General features: G+C 41.3%; 1 long non-coding RNA gene across 1 annotated transcript; it reads right to left on the bottom strand.

The window, feature by feature from the left end:
• Positions 1-15055: 15055 nt before the first annotated feature.
• On the bottom strand, positions 15056-19596 carry LOC147367387 (uncharacterized). Its single transcript, XR_015170064.1, has 2 exons — positions 17335-19596; positions 15056-15330 (listed from the first exon to the last, which is right to left on the bottom strand). It is a non-coding gene; the product is annotated as an uncharacterized LOC147367387 (long non-coding RNA).
• Positions 19597-22362: the final 2766 nt, after the last annotated feature.

Raw genomic sequence — 22362 nt, 5'->3', positions numbered from 1 at the left:
TTCCTGAAGGAAGAAATCCATAAGGTTAACTTGTTGCATGTTTTACAACCAGACCTAATAAAATTAGTCAGTTTGCTCTCAAACCTTTGCTAGTTTGTCATCAGTAAATTAAAAGGTACATTGACAAACCAATTACAAGGGGGGAGAGAGAAAAACCATAAAACACAGGTACAATAAAATAACAAATGACCCCAACATAGAAACTGTCTTATACACATACTCCAGTAGGTCTTAAAAGAACTGTTGTCTTGGAACTAAGTATGATTACTAAATTCCTTTAATGCTACTATCTTATGTTTTAAGGGACATCTTTCAGATACCCAGAAAACTAGATTATTTTACCAGGATGAGTTAACTTTTGACAGTTCTGGAAAGCTGATGTTTACTATAATATTTTTTATTTAGCCATTGTTTCATATGTGCAAATGTTGTGTTCTCAACTAAACTGAAGCTTCCTAAGGAGAAGGCCAAGTCATATACTTGTTTGCCTCTCAGGCAATCACTTTTATCTGTATTGTAAGATTGATGGCACCACTTTCACACGAGTGTAGTTTAGGTAAAGAACCCAAACCAGATTCAGACACATAGCTGGTGCTCAACTGATGTGTCAAATGAAAGATGTTAATGTTTTGTGCATGTTAAGAGGCACTTAAATTATTGTTGATTTTAGGGATCTGTATATGTATAACTGAATCCCTTTGCTACACAGTAGAAATAACACAACATTGTAAGTCAGTTATACTTCAATAAGGGCTTCCCAGGTGGTGTTAGTGGTAAAGAAGAGCCTGCCAATGCAGGAGACATAAGAGACTCAGGTTCAGGTTCAATCCTTGGTTTGGGAAGATCCCCTGGAGAAGGAAATGGCAACACACTCCAGTATTCTTGCCTTGGAAATCCCATGGACAAAGGAATCTGGTGGGCTACAGTCCATGGGGTTGCAGAGTCGGACAAGACTGAGCAACTAACAGATACACACTTTGTGACCCCATGGACTGTAGCCCACCAGGTGCCTCTGTCCATGGGATTTTCCAGGCAAGATTACTGGAGAGGATTGTCATGCCCTTCTCCAGGGGATCTTCCCAACCCAGGGATTGAAACCTCGTCTCCTTCGTTTCCTGCATTGACAAGCAGAGTCTTTACTACTGCTCCACTTGGGAAGCCCAGAAACCATGTGTAACAAGTGCCAAATGGAGCATTTTACAAGGAGAGAAAATAGAGCTTATAGAATCTTTCCCTCCAAACTCGCTTCAAGATACTATAATCAAAGTATGCAAAAATGTCTAAAAAGCAAAACTCCCTATTCCAGCAACCTGTTGGTTAAACGACAAGCATTGAGGAAATGTTCCCCATGTCAATAACATCCAGCGATCCAGGTGGAAGACAAGGATTGTTAGCCCATCAACTGTGATGCAACCAAACCTTCAAACAAGCTGGGTTACTAGAGGTTTTACAAAGCTTTCTTCCCATTTATCCCCTGCTTAGAAATGGCTTGACACCTCTATAGAGTCATGGCCAAAGCAAACTTTAGGTTAGATCTGAACTTTGGGCAGATACTAAAACACACACCAGTCTTGAGGACGTTAAGTCCTTGCCGTTCTCCAAGAACAAACGACAGCCTGAGAAGAGCCAGCAGTTGTGCATTTTTGTGTTGGGAAGTTCTTAAAATGTGCACTTTATTTGTGCAGGGTATGTATCAAATCTCCCCACTCAGTGAAAAGCGCTGCCACCTTGATGCCAGGTGGCTTTTTCTTTTTGTGAAGTGGTACGGGGGCTGCTTTTCACTCTAAGCGAAAGAATCTTGGGACTTCCCTGGCAGTAGAGTGGTTACGTCTTCTCAAGGCAGGGGGTGCGGGTTTGATCCCTGGTTGGGGAGCTAAGATCCCGCATGCCTCCTGGCTAAAAATCCAAAATATAAAACAGAAGCAATGTTGTAACAAGTTCAACAGACTTTAAAATGGCCCACATCAGGACTTCCCTGGTGGTTCAGTGGATAAGAATATGCCTGCCAAGGCAGGGGATATGAGTTACATGCCTTGTCTTGGAAGATTCCACATGCCTTGGAGCACCTGAGCCCGTGCACCACAACTACTGAGCCCAAGTGCTGCATTACTGAAGCCTGTGTGCCTAGAGCCTGTGCTCCACAGTGAAGAGTAGCCCCCGCTCACCACAACTAGAAAAGGCCCACGTGCAGCAATGAAAACTCAGCTCAATAAAAAAAAAATTGGTCTGCATCAAAAAAATCTTAGAACTGTATATGAGTTTTGGAGGTTTTTCAGTCCCTTTTCTTCATTTTGCAGTTGAGATTTTGGGAAAATAAAAGATGATCACGATAACATAACTATTTAGTGAAAGAATCCCTCTCATGCTTCCACCTTAGTGTAGTCAGCTAGCATTTGCTGGGCATGTTGCCTGTGTCAAGAACTTGAATTCTTACTTCTGGATTTATCAAGATGGGAAAATGTCCCAGGGAGTTTACATTCATGTAGGTGCAGACTGCTCCTAGTTAGGTCTTAGAAAAATGTTAAATATGTATTTTTAAAAATTTTTGTTGGAGTACAATTGATTTACAATCTTATGTTAGTTTCTGCTGTACAACAAAGTGAATCAGTTATACATATAAACATATCCGCTCTTCTTTTAGATTCTTTCTCCACATAGGTTTTTACAGAGTATTAAGTAGAGCTACCTGTGCTATATAATAGGTCCTTATTGGTTATCTGTTTTACATATAGTAGCATGTATCTGTTAATCCCAGTCTCCCAATTTATCCCTCCTCTCCTTATTACCTGGTAGCCATGCTTGTTTTCTATGTCTGTGACTCTATTTCTGTTTTATAGATAAGTTCATTTGTACCCTTTTTTAGATTCCACATATAAGAAATATCACGATATTTATTATTTCGTACTTTTTTTGGCTAAAAAAGCAAGCAAGATGTGTTATTCATACAACTCCCACTTTGTCTTAACCATGTCAAATGTACGAGGAATGACCATAATGGGTTTCAAATTTTAAAACCTATGTGTGTGTGTGCTAAATCGCCCCAGTGGTTTAGGACTCTTTATGACCGTATGGGCTGTAGTCTGCCAGACTCCTCTGTCCATTGGATTCTGCAGGCAAGAATACTGGAGTGGGTTGTCTTCCCCTTCTCCAGGGGGTCTTCCTGACCCAGGAATTGAACCCATATCTTTTATGTCTCCTGCATTGGCAGATGGGTTCTTTATCATTAGAGCCACTTGGGAAGCCCCTCTAAAACCTATAGTGGATCCTTATTATCCCAACATGAATCATCCAGGGAACTAAGCTACAAGCTATATAAGGAAGCAAAAGTGGTTTTAATCAGAAAATGTTCACTAAATGATTTTCCACTTAAAAATGGGTGCCATCTCAAACATCCCTCCTCACTCAGTGCTGGTGTTTAGTTTTACTCTTTGGGTCAACATCTCTGTTGTCTACTCTTTCCCTGATCATTATAAATACCAACCACAATGCTAACTGGTTGAAAAGTAAAATAAAAAATCTTACTGAATCAAATTGGTGTTGAACTGCTCAATCACATGCAAAACAGTTGATAAATGAAGAGCTGCTGGCAATACAATGGTTAACGCAAGAAGAGAAAATCATAAAGAGGGTGACATAAAAATAATTTCCAAAAAGAATGACCTGAGTAACTTTGAATTAAGAGAAGCCCTTGAACAAATTAATGAAGTTCTTGAATATTTTCCCCAAAATTAACCTCTTTGTAATCGTGGGATTAAACTCAATCAAGAAGTGAAGGCTATTGTATTATGCCAACAGACAGTTTTGCCAGAAAAACCACGTACTTCCAAAGGGAATGACCATTTACGTCATTCTTGGTTCATTCTAACAATAAAACAGTTTAAGTTTTAAAAATATATTTTATATACAAAGTAAACTTATTTTTAAGATTTTTAGTTTGGTTCTTCAATATACAGTCCCTGTCACTCTTTAATTTGGACATTTGTTCCCAATTTCAAGTAGATTTTATACCCATGATTTTCAATAACAAGGATAACCTATGATTGTAGAGATGAAGGACTGAAACCCAGAAAGCATAGCATTTTCATAAGGTCACACATCTCACACTGGCAGCAGTCAGTCACTTGAGACTTCCATCACCCAGAGATTGCTAATCTCTATGCAAAGAGATAAAGAATTTGCCTTGCACTTAACATGGCCTTTCAGTTGAGGTAAGAATTTGATGGCAGGAGAAGTAAGAGAGGAAAGATCTTAAGGAAGATCAAATAAAATTTGTTTTCCCTTCACTTTAGCTAAAGAAATGATATGTCTAAAATTGATCCTAATCCGAAGAGTACATTCCAGGGATAAGACCTGCCCATTTTAAAGTGTGTTTTGGTGCAATTAAGAGACACACTTAAGACAGGGATTAATCGTGATGGTTTGGTTGAGAGTTTTTTTTTAAAGAGAAGTTCTTCGCAGAAACCATAATGCTCGCAGTATCATCACCCCTGCTGCCTCTCTCCCTCCAGCAAGTGATGATATAAGGCTGAAAGAAGTTCCAAGGTGCTATGGACTGAATGTTTTTGTCCTCCAAAAATCCATATACTGAAGCCCTAAAGAGATGGTAACCCACTCAAGTATTCTTGCCTGGAGAATTCCATGAACAGAGGAGCCTGGCAGGCTACAGTCCATGGGGTCGCAAAGAGTTGGACACAACTGAGCGACTATCACTCACACAACCTCCAATATGATGGGCTTTGGGAGGTAATTAGATTTAGATGAGGTCATGAGGGTGGGGCCCCCTCACGACCTTATCTAAATGTTCTTAAAAGAAGAAGCAGAGAGACCAGTTCTCTGAGGCCCTCTCTCTCTTTTTTTTCTCTCTCTCCCTGCCACGTGAGGACACAGCAAGAAGGTATATTTTCTTGGGATCCAAATCACTGTGGGTGGTGACTATAGCCATGAAATGAAAAGACACTTGCTCTTTGGAAGGAAAGCTATGACAAACTTAGACAACATAATAAGAAGCAGAGATGTCAATTTGCCAACAAAACTCCATATAGTCAAAGCTATGGTTTTTCCAGTAGTCATGTATGAATGTGAGAGTTGAAACACAAAGAAGGCTGAGTGCTAAAGAATTGATGCCTTCAAATTGTGGTGCTGGAGAAGATTTTTGAGAGTCCATTGGACTGCAAGAAGATCAAACCAGTCAGTCCTAAAGGAAATCAACACTGAATATTCATTGTAAAGACTGATGCTAAAGCTGAAGTGCTGATACTTTGGCCACCTGATGCGAAGAACCAGCTCACTGGAAAAGACCCTGATGCTGGAAAAGATTGAAGGAAGCAGGAGAAGGGGACAACAGAGAATGAGATGGTTGGATGGCATCATTGACTCAATGGACATGAATTTGAGCAAACTCTGGTAGACAGTGAAAGACAGGGGAGACTGGTGTGCTGCAGTCCATGGCGTCGCCAAGTCAGACTCTACTTAGCAACTGAACAACAATACTTTCAGTCCATGTCGGGACTAGCTAGGGAGAGTGGGGGCATCTTTATGCTATGGGGTCTGGCTCAGGGGCCCACAGTACCACCACATGTACTGCTTCGTCCTTGTGGATCATGTGAATAATCCAACTATTTCTACCCTTAACAAGGATGTCCTCTAGTGACAGAGAAAGCCGAGATGGGGTGGATGGATAATGTGTCCCTCGCAGTCCCTGTTGGCTATTTTTCAGGGAGCCCTGTCAACTGTGGCCCATTACAGTAGTTCTTCCATTCTCCTGTGTGCAGCTGTCCTTAGCTGCAGTGCCCAAGAGCTGGCAGCAGTTCCCAGCAATGAGGTCTGTTCTCCCGAGAATCCTGTCCTATTCAGGCTCGTGCCTCTGGTCCCTGGAACCACTTCAAGGTCCTGGACTGGGCTGTACTGCAATCTTTTAGCATGCCACCCATGGGCAGCTCCCAACAGGGCCCCCATGGACACTCCATGGAGACAACTGGGCTGTTTTTCACCTTCAGTCTCTGAACAGAAGCACCAAGCACAATTCACCAGCTCATCCCTCCATCAGGTTCAACAAGCTCCTCCAGAGTTCACTGATTCAAGTAATGGCAGCACTAAGCAGACTCTGATGCTGGGAGGGATTGGGGGCAAGAGGAGAGGGGACGACAGAGGATGAGATGGCTGGATGGCATCACTGACTCGATGGACGTGAGTCTGAGTGAACTCCAGGAGTTGGTGATGGACAGGGAGGCCTGGCTTGCTGCGATTCATGGGGTCACAAAGAGTCAGACACGACTAAGCGACTGAACTGAACTGAACTGAACTGAAGCAGGCAGCTGGTCCAGAGACCTCTCCTACTTTCTTTCATATTCAACTGAACCGAGACTTCTAGTCTAGGTCAAAATTCCATTCTCTTTTCACTCTCACGGGCCTTACACTCATTAGACCATTGATCTATATTCTAACTGGCTTCTCTAACTCCAGCCTTTGACATCACTAATTTGTCTTCTACCTTATTTATCTGCTCCTTCCTATGCTCAACAATCTTTGGTGGTTCCTTGTCACCAGCACTTTAAAGCCCAAACATCTCAAGGATGAAATGGTTGGATGGCATCACTGATTCAATGGACCTGAGTTTGAGCAAACTCTGGGAGATGGTGAAGGACAGGGAAACGTGGCGTGCTGTAGTCCACGGGGCTGCAAAGAGTTGGACACGACTGAGCAACTGAACAAAAATCTTAGGAAAACATTAAGACATCACACCATCAGAACCTGACCTAATCTTCCTGATTCATCTGTCACTACCTTACACCCTGCATTCAGATCTCACTGAAATATTCATTATATGTATTCCTGGAATTCACCACGTATGTCCCTGCAGGGTTCTCTCTCCTGAGAGGGCTCCATCTGACAACCATGAGCATATTTATTTAAATTCCACTTCAGGAACTTCCTCTGTGGTCCAGTGGCTAAGACTCCAGGCTCTCAGTGCAGGGGGCCCAGGTGTGATCCCTGGTCAGGGAACTAGATCCCACATGCCACAACTAAGATCCAGTTCAGTCAAATAAATATTAAAAAAATAAATTTCATTTCAAAAGTTGCATTCTCTAGTTAGCCTTCCTACCATCTTCTCAATCTGAGTTTGTACTCTGTTTTTCAAGTTCTTGTAACATTTTATTAACTAATAGGATGATCCTATATTCCAGTTTGCTGGAGACGGTCCTAATTTATTTATTCATGGCTGTACCCTTCAGCATGTGGGATCTTAGTTCCCTGAGCAGGGGCCAAACCCGAGCTCCCTGTATTGGGAGCAGGGAGTACTTGCCACTTGACTGCCAGGGAAGTCCCACAGTCCCAGTTTATACCTGGTGTTCCTGCTTATATATTAATTGATTCCCCCTTTTGCTCTCAAAGATGTCCAGACTGGGACTTCCCTGGTGGTCCAGAGGTTAAGACTTAGCACTTCCCCTGCAAGAGGTGCAGGTTTGATCCCTGATGGAGGAACTAAGATCCCTATGCCCTGCGGTGCTGCCAGAAAAAAGAAAAAAATGTCCAGATTAGGTCATCCTGTATATATAATTCTTATATTCTAAAACCCTGAATTCTAATTACTTATGTATTCATTTATGGCCCTCCCCCCATCTGTATGCCTGAGGTCAGGGGTGTCAGCTCTATAAAACAGCTGCCTTTCCCCGGGGTCCAGCCAGTACTTAACACATAGCAGATGCTCAATATATTTATTTAAAGTGGGTTTTAGTACTGGCTCAAAGGATTAGTATGATTTGAAAAGGCAGAGAGTAGAGACATTTTTAAGATGATTACAGTGATTACAAATAATACCAGGAGATTCCACTGCAGAAAATATTAGTTAATTCCAAGTCCGTCCCATGTTTGACAGGTGGATTTCCTGAGAACACATGGCAGGTTTTTCAAATGTGAACATAGGGCTGTGGCTGCAGCTGCTCCTCAAGAGCTGAGCATCTGCAGAGAGGAGGCTGAGCAGCCTGCACACAGATTTACCCAAGGGTGCACCTATAAAACTGAGTAGACTCAGGGTCAATCTGAGGCTACTTTCGTCTGCATGCATGCTAAGTCACTTCAGTCATGTCCAACTCTTTGCAGCCCCATGGACTGTAGCCTGCCAGGCTCCTCTGTCCATGGGATTCTCCAGGCAAAAATACTGGAGTGGGTTGCCATGCCCTCCTCCAGGGAATCTTCCCCACCTAGGGATTGAACCAGCATCTTACATTTCTTGCATTGGCAGGCAGGTTCTTAGCACTTGAGCCTCCTGGGAAGCCCCCAGACAACAAGACATAACCACTTAACTTCCTTCTGAGAAGGTGGGGCCAGATGAGCTTAGGTTTTTGAGGAGAGCAGAATTGCTGTTGTTAAAGATGTTAAAAGAGGCTGGGGCACCCCCTGGCATTTCTCTTCTCTGGTTTTCCCCCAGGCAGCCATCAGCCTGTCCATAAATGTAAATGTTAAAAGCAACATTTAGAGAACAATAATGTAACAGGATATCAATTAACAGGCCTGCTCTGGGCAGCCCCACTTCTGGGTTCAGCCCTGAATCTAGAGATAAGCAATAAGGAGGAAAAAACAAGAAAAACATTCCAAGCGTTAGTGATGGCACCCATTAATGGTGATGGCACCCATTAATGTATCTAAACACTATTAGAAGCTATTCGCATTTTTGCAAATTCTGTAAGTGTACAACTGCTGCAGGTGTGTGTGTGTGTGTGTCTGTGTGTGTGTGTTACGGAGACACAGAGGGAAGGCTTTCACTGCAAATCCGGTGATGTTGAGATACTCATGGGAAGCAGCTCAATGACCCCTGAGCCTGGCTCCCAGCCCTCAGCAGCAAGAGTTTTCAAGCTTCTAGAGGAATGGATAAAGAAGATGCGGTACCTATATACAATGGAATATTACTCAGCCATAAAGAGAACAAAATAATGCTATTTGCAACATGGGTGGACCTAGAGATTGTCATACATCTGTGAAGTCAGTCAGAGAGAAAGACAAATATTATTCAATATTTGTTACATGCGGAATCTTAAAAAATGATACAAATGAACTTATCTACAAAACAGAGTCACAGATGTGGAAAACAAACCTATGGTTATCAGGGGGTAAGGGAGGGGAGGGATAAACTAGGAGATTGGGACAGACATATGCACACTACTATATATTATCACTTCTGGATAACTAATAAGGACCTATTGTATAGCACAGGGAACTCTACTCAATACTCTGTAATGGCCTATATGGAAAAGAATCTAAAAAGAGTGGATATGTATGTATGTATAATCGATTCATTTTGCTGTACACCTGCAACTAATACAGCATTGTAAATCAACTAACCTCCAATAAAAATGGAAAAATACAAAATAAAGGCTTCCCTTTGACTCACCTGGCAGGCAGATGGATTAAAAACAGAAATCATCAGGCTGGGGTGTGTTGAGATGAGGATCATAGCACTGTTTGGGAGAAATGGCTAATAATGGGGGATGGGTGGTTTTTTAATGAATTCATTCATTGTGTTGGGTCTTAGTTGTGGCATTAGGCTCTTCATTGCAGTGCGTGACCTTCTCTGTAGTTGCGGCGGGTGGGCTTACTTGCCCTGCAACATGTGGGATCTTAGTTCCCCTACCAGGGATCGAACCCACATTCCCTGCGTTGGAAGGCGAACTCCTAACCACTGGACTACCAAGGAAGTCCTGGGGTGGGCAGTTTTAAATACAGCAAGGTATGCATTAGGATTATTCTCTTGACCAGTCTCTAGATGTTGATGCTGGAAGCCTGGGGTTGCTCAGAGTCCCAGTTGCTCACATGGAGCACAGAGCTTTCCAGTGCCCTCAGTTAAAGGTTGTAAAGGCAGAAGGCAGATTCCACACTTCGCCTTCATCTGTTGGAGCACAGAATGGAAGGGTAACAAAGTCACGAGAACCCAAAGCCACTGCTAGCTCCCTGTGATCCAGAGACCCAGTGGTACCACAGGACTCTGGAGACAGAATTCTTGGAGACAGAATTCTCAGGGACAATAAAAACAAAGACAAGATGGGCAAATCCAGATAAATATTCCTGAGCCCGTATGCAACTCAGAAACTCCAAAGGATCCAAGAAAATATGAGGGGTTGGATTATCCAGTTTTGAGAAGATTCAGTCAAAGAAATACTGCTTTGGTGCAAATATGATAACTCTACCATACACACACAGCCTAGAAGGTGTTGTAGGTCTTCATGGTGGCTCATTAGTAAAGAATCCACCTGCCCGTGCAGGAGACATGGGTTCGATCCCTGGGTTGGGAAGATCCCCTGGAGAAGGAAATGGTAACCTACTCTAGTAGTCTTGCCTGGAGAACTCCATGGACAGAGGAGCCTGGAGGGCTATAGTCCATGGGGTCGCAAAGAGTTAGACATGACTTAGTGGCTGAACATCAACAACACACACACTCAACACCAGATAATGGTTCTTGGGAAGCACAGGTGTGTGTACATGAATGGATACTGAGTTTACAAGGACCACAATTCATATCTGGACAGCTGGGAATCCCAGATGACTGCTCACGTCTTAAGTGTCTTCTTAGGAGAAGCAGACAGCTGGCTCATGGTGGGACCACTCACCAGCAAGCCTTGGAGAAGAATTTCATCACTTCTGGAGTTTCTGCTTCTGATGGCATCTGAAACAACTAGCCTGATGCGGTGAAGTGAAAGTAGAACCTTCAGGAAGGTGGAGCAAATGGGTATTGATGTGATCAGAGATTCTGTGGACTAAGGGAAAGTCCCAGGACTTAAAAATAACATTTCTTCCATATGTGCCCATGCCAAATGTTTGAGAATCTGCAGTTAGAGCCATTGCTTTTTACTTCAGTTATTTCCGTAAAAATCTCACTTTCCCACTCCTGTCCTTCATTGTCCAGTTGCTGTCAATATCCTAGTACCATCACGTTATTAGTATCCACCCTGAAAAGTTATGTCTTTAATGTCTGTACCATGTGGATGCAGTATCCATTTTAATTAATTAAATTGAAATATAAGCTCCAGTGCATCTAGAAGCAACCCTCTACCCAGAAAAATCCTCCAAAACAACACCCAGCATTAAAGACAGACAGAACATGGCTCTAATGGCAGGTTCTCCTTCTAGAGTTTCTTTTTGAACAGATAAGCAATATCAATAGGTTTTCTCACCTCGTCTTTCACACCTCAACTAACATAAAACTTTGCCTTCTTGGGGGTTTTTCTTCATTTATTTTTTTATTTCTGTGTGTTTTTTAACTTAAAAAATTGTTTTCTTTGACACTCTTCCATATCAGAAGCTTTCTTATTATGTAAATAGATGGGTGGCATTTCATTGCATCTTTTTTAAAGTAGTTCCTTATAATTCCTTTCTTTTTGACTGTGATACATGGCATGTAGGATCATAGCTCCCCAGCCAGGGATCAAATCCAAGCCTGTTGCATTGGAGCTCAGAGTATTAACCACAAGACACCAGGGAAATCCCGTTCCTTGTAATTGCTACGTAGATTGTATACAATATTTTGCTATTGCAAATAACATGACAAGAACTGAACCAGGGGTTTGTGACAATGGTCACATTGTACACGTGAAAGTATATTTGGAAAATAAATTCCCCAAAGTGGAAAAGGATATATAGATTCATAATTATGATAGATACTGTGTGTCTGAGTGTGTGTATGTGTGTGACATTTTTTTGTGACTTATTTTGGAATTGTTTTAGGTTTACATAAAAGTTGCAAAGGTAACACAGAGTTCCCATTTACCCCTAACAATCTTGTATGTTTTTAATACATATATTAAAATTTTTCATGTAGTCAACTCTATTCATCTTTTGCTTTATATTTTCAATTTTTGCAGAAAATAATCCTTGATTTTAAAGGTTATTTTTTGCTTTCATCTTTTACACTGAATTATTTAATCATTTGAATATTTTTGGTATACCATGCACAATGTGAGATAGGGATATAATTTAATTTTTTCCTTTTTAAATGAAAATTTCCAAGTAGCCTTGCGATTCTTCCTTTATCTCCTGGTATGTGATTTTTTCCTTTATTATATATGAAACTTTTTTCATGCTGGGTTTATTTGTGGGCTCTCTATACTGTTACATTGATCTGGCTTTTAAGTTTCAGTGCTTTGGGAACAACGTCATATTTTACTTCATTCATTCTTTATTCTGTTGGCTTGTTAGCTGCTTTTCTTGGATTAATAGCTAAACCATTATGTTTACATGATGTTTTTTAATAGTGATAGTTTTGTCTCCTTTAGAAAGAATATTGGGCACTTTCCCAATGGTCCAATGGTTAAGAATTCACCTGCCAATGCAGGGGTAATGGGTTCGATCCCTGGTTGGGGAAGATTCTACGTGCCAAGGAAAAGCTAAGCCCAGGCACCACAACTACTAAGCTCCTGTGCTGCAACCACTGAAACCTGTGTACCTTACAGCCTGTGCTCTGCAGCAAGAGAAGCCACCACAGTGAGAAGCTTATGCACTGCAACTAGAGAAAGCCCACGCCGAGCCACAAAGACCCAGTGCATTCGAAATAAACAAATAATGTTTAAAAAGAATATTGGGACTTCCCTGGAGATCCTGTGTTTAAGACTTTGCCTTCTAATGCAGAGGGTGTGGGTTCGATTCCTGGTTGGGGAGCTAAAATCCCACATGCCTTGGGGCCAAAAACCAGAACTTAAGAACAGAAGCAATATTATAACAAATTCAGTAAAGACTTTAAAAATGGTCCACATCAAAAAAATCTGTAAAAAACAAAAGAATAAAAAGAATAAACATTCTCCAGAGGATTTTCATAGGACCTGGATTTTCACTACATACTATTCAATGTGTTCAGGATACAATCTAAAATTACCCACATGCCAACAACTAGGAAAAGGTGGCCACTTCTCAAGACACAATTATCAGATGCCAACCCTGTCAACACCTAGATGTTGGAATGATCAGACAAGACTTTAAAGCAGTATTATAAACATACACCATGAGATATAGGTATATACTTTTGACAATATAAAGATAGACATTCTCATCAAAGAAGAGAAAACTTAAAAAGCAAAGGTTGAACATGTAGAACTAAAAACTATATCTGAAATTAAGAATTCACTGCCTGAGTTCAGTAGTAGAATGAAGATGAAAAGAGAAAAAGTGAATGTGAGGGTAGATCAATAGTCGCTTTTCCAATCTGAAGAAGAGAGGAAAAACAAGTTTTAAAACAAACAAATAAATTGAGCTTTAGGGACTTGTGATACGATGTTGCACCTTTAACCCTGATGTCTTTAAGTCCCAAAATGAGAAGAGAGATATTGGTACAGAAATGATATTTGATGAAATAAGAGTAAAAACTTTCCAAATTTTGTGAAAGATAGAGATTTATATAGTCAGGAATATCAGTGAATCCCAAGCAAGACAAACTCAGTAAAAACCAAAACATCATAACTAAATTGATGGAAAACATATAGGAAGAAAATTATCTTGAACACAGTCAGACAAAAATGACACATTACATGTATGAGACATCAGTCAAAGGACTGAAGATTTCTCATCAAGATCCATAGAGGCTAGGAGACAACGGAACAGCCACCTGTAACATGCTGAAAGAGACGTCAACCCATACTTTAAAACCACTAACTATACTCCACAAGGCAAAGCAGACATTTTCAGATTAAGAAAAAGTAGGAATTCGTTGCCAGAGAATCTGTTCTAAAAGAAATGCTAAAAGAAGGTCTTGAGGCTGAAAGGAAATGATACCAAAGGAAAACCTAGAACTTCAGGAATGAGGAAAGATGAAGAACAACAGAAATTCTAAAACTTGGAATAAAAACCTATTTTTCTTGTCTTCAATTCTTGAAAATATGTGTGATCAGTAAGAACAAAAATTATTTTATATTGATTAGTGCCACATTCTTACCACTATTCCAGTGGTAAGAATGCAAACAATATAGCCATTTTAGAAAGCTATTTGGCAGAAAGAAAGCTATTTTTCTTATAAACATACACTTACCATATAACTCAACAATCCCATTCCTAAATATTTACCTTAGAGAAAGAAAAATTTATGTTTATACAAAAACTTATATGCATATGTTTAGAGCGGTTTTATTCATAATCACCGAACTAGAAACAATTCAAATGTCCTTCAGTTGGTGAATGGATAAACAAGCTGAGATGCATCCATATAACAGACAACGTTCTACAATTTATATGATCTTCTGCAAAACTCAAAACTATAGTGGTGGAGCAGTTTGTCAAGGTTTAGGGTTGGTGGAAAAAATTGACTATGAAAGGGAAGCACAAGAAGGTTCGTGGGAGTGATAGAATTATTCTGTACCTTGATCGTGATGGTGACATGACTCTATGCATTTCTCAAAACTCAAAACCGAACACCAAACAAGTTAATTATTCTCAATGTAAATTTAAATTTATAAATAATTTTAAAAAATTCATCAGTCTGTTAATTTCTTCACTTTCTCATATCCCTTCCTTAAGTCAACATCCATATTTCTAAAAGCTGAGTACAAATGGGACTCTTGCATATTTCAATATTTAACAATTTACCAAAGCAGCTTGCTTTTAAAAAGAATCTTAGTGTACATCCTTTTGTGAAATAAACTAGGTGCATCTGATACTCGATGTTACCTATGTAAACCAGATTGAACTCCATCATCACCATCACTTAAAGTGAGGTGGCTCTGCAACTCTGATGATCCTCCAGAATAGTCTTTTTCCCTCCTACAGTTCTATCCAAGGGCAGGCTAGGTAAGTTATTCTCACAGCCTTTCCAATACAACGGGAAGAAAAAGTGAGAGCACTCTTAGGCAGTTCAAGTCCCTGGGACCAGCCCCTGGAGACACCCACATCCTCTGACTTAGTATGGGGGACACTGGGAGGCAGGGCTCAGGTACCTGGTTGCACCAGGACTTGCTCTTTCTTAGTCTGTGCTCTTAGCTAAAGATCACTGGGTCCTGAGCCCCATTCAGCTGAATTATGGCCATCTCTCTTCTCTCACCCTGCCAGTCCTGATGTCAAGGGCAAACAACAGCATCACAAGGAGGAGGAAGTCGCCTTTGTATCAACCTGGCGCTTAGTGATGTATGACAGACATGACACCTGTTCAACAAACCAAGTAAACTCTGCTCAGCGTGCTCTGGCTGCTCCTTCTCCAGTCAGCTCAGGTGCCCTGCTCTTCAGTTTGCACATCCTGGTCACGTTTCCTCGGGCCTCACTTTCCTGAGCTGTGTTTCAGGTTCAGTAGTCTTTCAAAAAATCACAGATAGCTGTGCCTTAGCGCCTCCTAGGATCGTGTTCCTTGCTTTGCTCAATAGCTTCCTGGAAAAACAATGGATACAAATCTCACTGTTATCAACGGCAGAGCATAATAGATGTCTAAGTGTATAAACATCCTCTCTCTATAAAGCAAACCAGTGTGGCTTCTACACATTGAGGTCTTCTTTTGTAAAGAAGCTAAGCCACCCCTCCTGCCACACACACACACACACACGTGTGCCAATTTCTCTGGCAAATAAATCCTTATTGGCATATAGTGGGGTTTTTGTCTGGTGAGCAGCCTAGTAGTCACTCTGTTGGGCTCCTGATGAAGCATTTCCTCTTCTTCCTATGACACACAGATGCTTCTGCTTATCTCTCAGTTCCATCCAGCACGCCCCACCTTTACAGAAGGAGAAAGTAGTGCACAACTCAACCCAAGGGGAAGACATTCCTTTTTAAAATTAATTAATCTATTTCTGTCTATGCTGGGTCTTTGCTGCTTCAAGGGCTTTCCTCTAGTTGCAACAAGCATGGGTTACTCTTTAGTTGCAGTGTGTGGACTTCTCATTGCTGCAGCTCCTCTTTTTGCAGAGCATGGGCTGTAGAGCATGGGCTCAGTAGTTGTGGCGCATGGGCTTAGCTGCCCCATGGCAGGTGGGATCCTCCTGGACCAGGGATCAAACCCATGTCTCCAGCACTGGCAGGTGGATTCCTTACCACTGAGCCACGAGGGAAGCCTGGATATTTTTCAATAAAGCATGCATTTAGTAAATAAGAAGAAACAGACTATAGCATGAATGTCCTCTCATATTGCCAACATATACCAAGAGCATTTCTTTTTCTGGGGCTCTCAGTGCAAATGGAAAGGATCGATGGATACTGCTAGGTTTTCAAAATAAAGCATAAGTCAAATATAAATTGTTAATTGCCTTATTACTGAGAAGTCAAGAAGTATCCACTAATGAGAAAGAATCCACCGAACCCCTTTTCCAATCCATTCTTCATCCTCTGTCAGGCTCACACTATGCTATCTGATCTAGACATTGAGGGACAGTAACAGGAGGGCTGATAAATGCCCCCAGACCAGCTCTGTCTCATCTGTCTTGCCAAGCCAGGTTCATCCTTTAGGATCTCATGACTACACCAGCCATAGGAGTAGAAACTTTTTTAGAACTTTTTATGCCTGCGTCCCTAAGTCTTCATTTCACATCAACTCAAAAAAGTTTTAATTTACTCACATCCATGTTAAATATAATTTCTACATGGTGACATAAGAGCTTGGAGCATTTAAGTTGATAGAATATTTTATATATATTTAATGAAATGTCCATTGATGCTGATTCTTTGGTTTCATTTTCGGAAATCAATACATTTCTTTTTGTTTTCCAAACAGTCCCAATGTTCTCTGTAAAGCCAGCACTCCTAAGGTGCTGAATCTACAGTGCTTAACAGATACAATGGCCTTGCACAAGGGAACACAGGAATGATACCTCTGAGCCAAATCCTTAGTACACACAGCTCAAGACGTTTGTACACGGTTAAATAGAGGAGAAACTCAGGGCCCTAACACCCACCGGCAGTTGGTTTCATTTATATTATTCACTCAATCTTTACAACAGTCTTTTTAAGCTTTTGATTATCATCCTCTCCTAACGTTAACAGAGAGAAAACACAGAGCACAGTCGTAGCGACTTGTCCAAGGGCCCACCAATAGCAAGCTGGCTTTGGAATCTAGGACTCGTGGCCCCAAGGGCTTCCCAGGTGGCGCTAGTGGTAAAGAACCCACTTCCCAGTGCAGGAAACGTAAGAGATGTGTTCCATCCCTGGGTTGGGAAGATCCCCTGGAGGAGGGCATGGCAAACCATTCCTGTATTCTTGCCTGGAGAATCCCCATGGACAGAGGAGTGCCCATGGGATTGCAAAGAGTCAGACACGACTGAGCAACTTAGCAGGCATACACTTGTGGCCCCAAAGTCCACAGTTTTCAGCTGAGTCATGACTCCTGCAGGTACTGTGAAAGGTACAGGTAACACAAGGGCAAAACTATCACACTTCAGCACTTACCTCACAGATCTAGAGACCGTACTCATCATAATGGACTTCAACTTAGACAATTTGCCTTGAGAGTTTTTCCTTCGGGGTTGTTTCATACATGTACCTGGAATAGACCCATCTTGCAAGTTAGATCTCTGAGTAAAGACTTCTCTGTACTCTCTCATTCCCAAACACAATAGCATGTGGCATATAATAAGCACATATCAAAATAATTCATGTCTCCAACATTGGGCGTAAGGTAAAGAAACATATGGGAAACGTTCCCAGGCTATGAAGTATCTTCAACACAGTGATCAATAAATGAAATATTCATAAGCATGCCTTGATACAGATCTGACTTACAGATACAAAAGATTTAGTTCGACTCCTATAGAAACCCACAGGAATGCAATATCCTTTGGAAATGCTGCCATTTGAAAAAATTCTGGTACCTAGGGTCCAGAAGCTGAGACAAATGTGGCTTTCCAGTTTGAAGAGTGAGAGATGAGATGTGTCTTGTGTATTAATGAAAATCAGATGCCACCTTGTGGTCAGAAATAGAAATTCAGCAAAAAAAAAAAAAAGATTGTTCTGAGAATCAAATACTAGCACTATAGAATTAACATCTGTAAGTTACATGGTCTATCCACGTGGAGACAGTGTGTTCCCACATTGATTCTCAAACACTTTTTTGCTCTAATTTGTGACATCCTTGTGTGAACCGTGAACTTCCAGATCTTCAAGCTGGATTTAGAAAAGGCAGAAGAACCAGAGATCAAATTGCCAAAATCCGTTGGATCATCGAAAAAGCAAGAGAGTTCCAGAAAAACATCTACTTCTTCTTTATTGACTATGCCAAAGCCTTTGACTGTGTGGACCAAAATAAACTCTGGGAAATTCTTACGGAGATTGGAATACCAGATCATCTGACCTGCCTCTTGAGAAATCTGTATGCAGGTCAGGAAGCAACAGTTAGAACTGCACATGGAACAGACTGGTTCCAAATAGGAAAAGGAGTACGTCAAGGCTGTATATTGTCACCCTGCTTATTTAACTTATGTGCAGAGTACATCATGAGAAACGCTGGGCTGGAAGAAGCACAAGCTGGAATCCAGATTGCCGGGAGAAATATCAATAACCTCAGATATGCAGATGACACCACCCTTATGGCAGAAAGTGAAGAAGAACTAAAGAGCTTCTTGATGAAAGTGAAAGTGGAGAGTGAAAAAGTTGGCTTAAAGCTCAACATTCAGAAAACTAAGATCATGGCATCTGGTCCCATCACTTCATGGCAAATAGATGGGGAAACAGTGGAAACAGGGAGAGACTTTCTTTTTTGGAGCTCCAAAATCACTGCAGATGGTGCCTGCAGCCATGAAATTAAAAGATGTTTGCTCCTTGGAAGAAAAGTTATGATTAACCTAGACAGCATGTTAAAAAGCAGAGACATTACTTTGCCAACAAAGGTCCATCTAATCAAAGCTATGGTTTTTCCAGTAGTCATGTATGGATGTGAGAGTTGGCCTATAAAGAAAGCTGAGCACCAAATAACTGATGCTTTTGAACTGTGGTGTTGAAGAAGACTCCCTTGGACTGCAAGCAGATCCAACCAGTCCATCCTAAAGGAGATCAGTCCTGAATATTCATTGGAAGGACTGATGTTGAAGCTGAAATTCCCGTACTCTGGCCACCTGATGCAAAGAACTGACTCATTTGAAAAGACCCTGATGCTGGGAAAGATTGAAGGCAGGAGGAGAAGGGGACGAGAGAGGATGAAATAGTTGGATGGCATCACCAATTCAATGGACATGAGTTTGGGTAAACTCTGGGAGTTGGTGATGGACAGGGAGGCCTGGTGTGCTGCAGTCCATGGGGTCACAAAGAGTCGGAAACGACTGAGCTACTGAACTGATTTTGATGACATCCTTACAGATATAAGACTTCCCTGGTGGCTCAGACAGTAAAGCGTCTGTCTACAACGTGGGAGACCCGGCTTCGATCCCTGGGTTGGGAAGATCCCCTGGAGAAGGAAATGGCAACCCCCTCCAATATTCTTGCCTGGAGAATCCCATGGATAGAGGAGCCTGGTGGGCTGCAGTTCATGGGGTCACAAAGAGTCTGACTGAGCGAATACTCTACTCTTACAGATATAATCCTTAATTCACACATGACATTTACAAGCTTCTTGAACACCCCCTTCCTCCACTCTTAATTTACAGGACTGGTTGCCATTTCACCCTAAATCCAGTGTTGATTAACCCCTAAGGCAGTGGTCCCCAACCTTTTGGCACCAGGGACCAGTTTCATGGAAACTTCTGTGGACTGGGGTTGGGGAAAGGTTTTGAGATGATTCAAGTGCATTACATTTATTGTGCACTTTATTTCTATTTTTATTACATCAGTTCCATCTCAGATCATCAGGCATTAGATTCCAGAGGCTGGGAACTCCTGCCCTAAGGCATTCCAAACTCAATAGGGGTTTGCAAAACACAATTAATGCTGATTTTTGCTTGTGATGGGAATGCAAAATGGTAGCCCCTTTGAAAGACAGCTTGGCAGTTTTTTACAAAACTAAAATAATCTTACCATATAATTTGATAATCACATTTCTTTCAACCCAAAGGAGTTGAAAACTATGTCCTCAAAAAAAAAACCAGCCCACAGATGTTTATAACAGCTTTATTCAATTTTTTTTTGGTTTGTTCTATGATTTTTACAATATTGTGTTGGTTTCTGCCATACAACAACGCGAATGAGCCACAGGTATACATATATTGCCTATCTCTTATGCCTCCCTCTCCTGCCCCCATCCCACCCTTTGAGGTTATCACAGAGCGCCAGACTGGGCTTCCTGTGTTTAACAGCTTTATTCATAATTGCCAAAACTTGGAAGCAACCAAGTTGTCATTCAGTAGGTGAATGAATTAAAAAAAAAAAAAAAACTGGAATAGACTTGTGAACACAGCAGAGGAAGGAGAATGCGGGACAAATTGGAGAGTAACATTGAAACGTATATATCACCATATATAGAACAGACAGCTAGTGGGAAGTTGCTGTATAATGTAGGGAGCTCAACCTGGTGAAAACCTAGAGGAGTGGGATGGGGTGGGGGGCTTATGGCTGATACTTAGGGCTGATTCATGCTGCTAAAGGGCAGAAACCAACACAACATTGTAAAGCAATTATCCTCCAATTAAACATAAATTTTAAAAAACTGGCACAATCAGACAATGGAATATTGTTCCATGCTAAAAATAAATGAGCTATCAAGCCATGAAAAGACATAGAGGAAAATTAAAATACATTGAAAGAAGCCACTCTGAAAAGATGATATACTATATACTATGACATTCTGGAAAAGTCATTAACTATGGAGGAGCAAATTGATCAATGGTTGCAGGGGTTAGAGGGAAGTAGGGATGAACAGAAGAGCACACAGGATTTTTAGGGCAGTGAAACTGTAATAGTGGACATACGTCATTGCACGTTTCTTCAAACCCATAAAATGTACCACCAGGAAGGAACCCTATTTTTAGTTTTTCAAAGGAACCTCCATACTGTTCTCCATAGTGACTGTACCAATTCACATCCTCACCAACAGTGCAAGAGGGTTTCTACAGTGGAATATTACTCAGTCATAAAAAGGAATGAAATTGGGTCATTAGTAGAGAGGTGGATGGATCTAGAGTCTGTCATACAGAATGAAGTCAGAAAGAGAAAAACAGATATCATATATTAATGCATATATGTGGAATCTGGAATAATGGTACAGATGAATTTATTTGCAGGGCAGGAACAGAGAGGCAGACATAGAGAATGAACATGTGGACACAGGGGAAGAAGGGGAGGGTGGAACAAACTGGGAGAGTAGCATTGACATATATACGCTACCAGGTATAAAATAGATCGCTAGTGGGAAGCTGCTGTGCAGCAACGGGAGCTCAGCTCAGTGCTCTGTGACCACCTAGAGGGGTGGGATGGGGGTGGCGGAGGGGATATCTGTATACAAATAACTGATTCACTTCCTTGTACAGCAGAAACTAACACAACGTGGTAGAGCAATTATGATCCAATAAAAAGAGTGAGCCCCATGTGTCAATGTAAGTTCATCAGTTGTAACAAACGTACAACTCCGGTAGGGATGTTGATCGTGGGGGGGACTGGCATATGTAGAGGGTCAGCAGGTATGAGAATTCTCTGTACCTCGATTCTACTGTGAGCCAAAAATTGTTCTAAAAATTAAAGTATGTAATTTTCAAAAGTTTAGACATAATAGACTCTACAATTTAAAAATGCCACAGGAAGACCTCACTGACTTCTTCCTGTAGTGATGTACAACGTGAAAACAAGGGTTTGCTGGTATCACGTTCCCGAAGCTGCAGGTTCTCAAGATGACCTATTTTCTTTCAGGCACCTGACCTGGAGTTCAACACAGACAACAGCCCTCACTCAGAATTTAGAATGACACAGGCAAATCATCCAATTACCACTGCATAGAGATGCAGCCATTAAAGATACAGTAAAAACAAAGATGTGAAATACATTTACATCCATCATTTGCCTGTACTGAGTTCCTGATTTTTTATTTCATTTGTAGAGTAGTTTAGGAATAGGAAGTGAGATGTGAGTCTCTGTAAAGCAAAATAATAATGAATGATTCATTCTGGCAGGTAGGCTAAAAGGCCTGCGAAGATTCTCCTTGTCATCTCACATAAAAAACATGTCATCATACTTTAATTACAGACTTAAACACTGAATAGAGCCTGGATTAGAAGAACACAGGCTATCGAAGCTGGAGGAACTATTACAGGTCATCTGACCCAACCCTTTCATGTTGCAGGTGAGAAAACTAGACCAGAGATTAAATGATATGTCCAAGGTCACTCAAGATTACCCAGCTAGTTAGTATCCATCAGGATGGCTCAGACAGTAAAGAAACTGCCTCCAATGTAGGAGACCCAGGTTCAATTCCTGGATTGGGAAGATCCCCTGGAGACGGAAATGGCAACCCACTCCAGTATTCTTGACTGGAGAATCCCATGGACAGAGGAGCCTGTT

Source organism: Bos grunniens, chromosome 8 (genome assembly GCF_055505025.1).
Source record: "Bos grunniens cultivar Pamir isolate PY7600 chromosome 8, Bosgru_T2T1.0, whole genome shotgun sequence".
Taxonomy (NCBI): Eukaryota; Metazoa; Chordata; class Mammalia; order Artiodactyla; family Bovidae; genus Bos; species Bos grunniens.
Note: the sequence above shows the minus strand (reverse complement) of the source record. Positions and strands in the feature narration are given on the sequence as shown.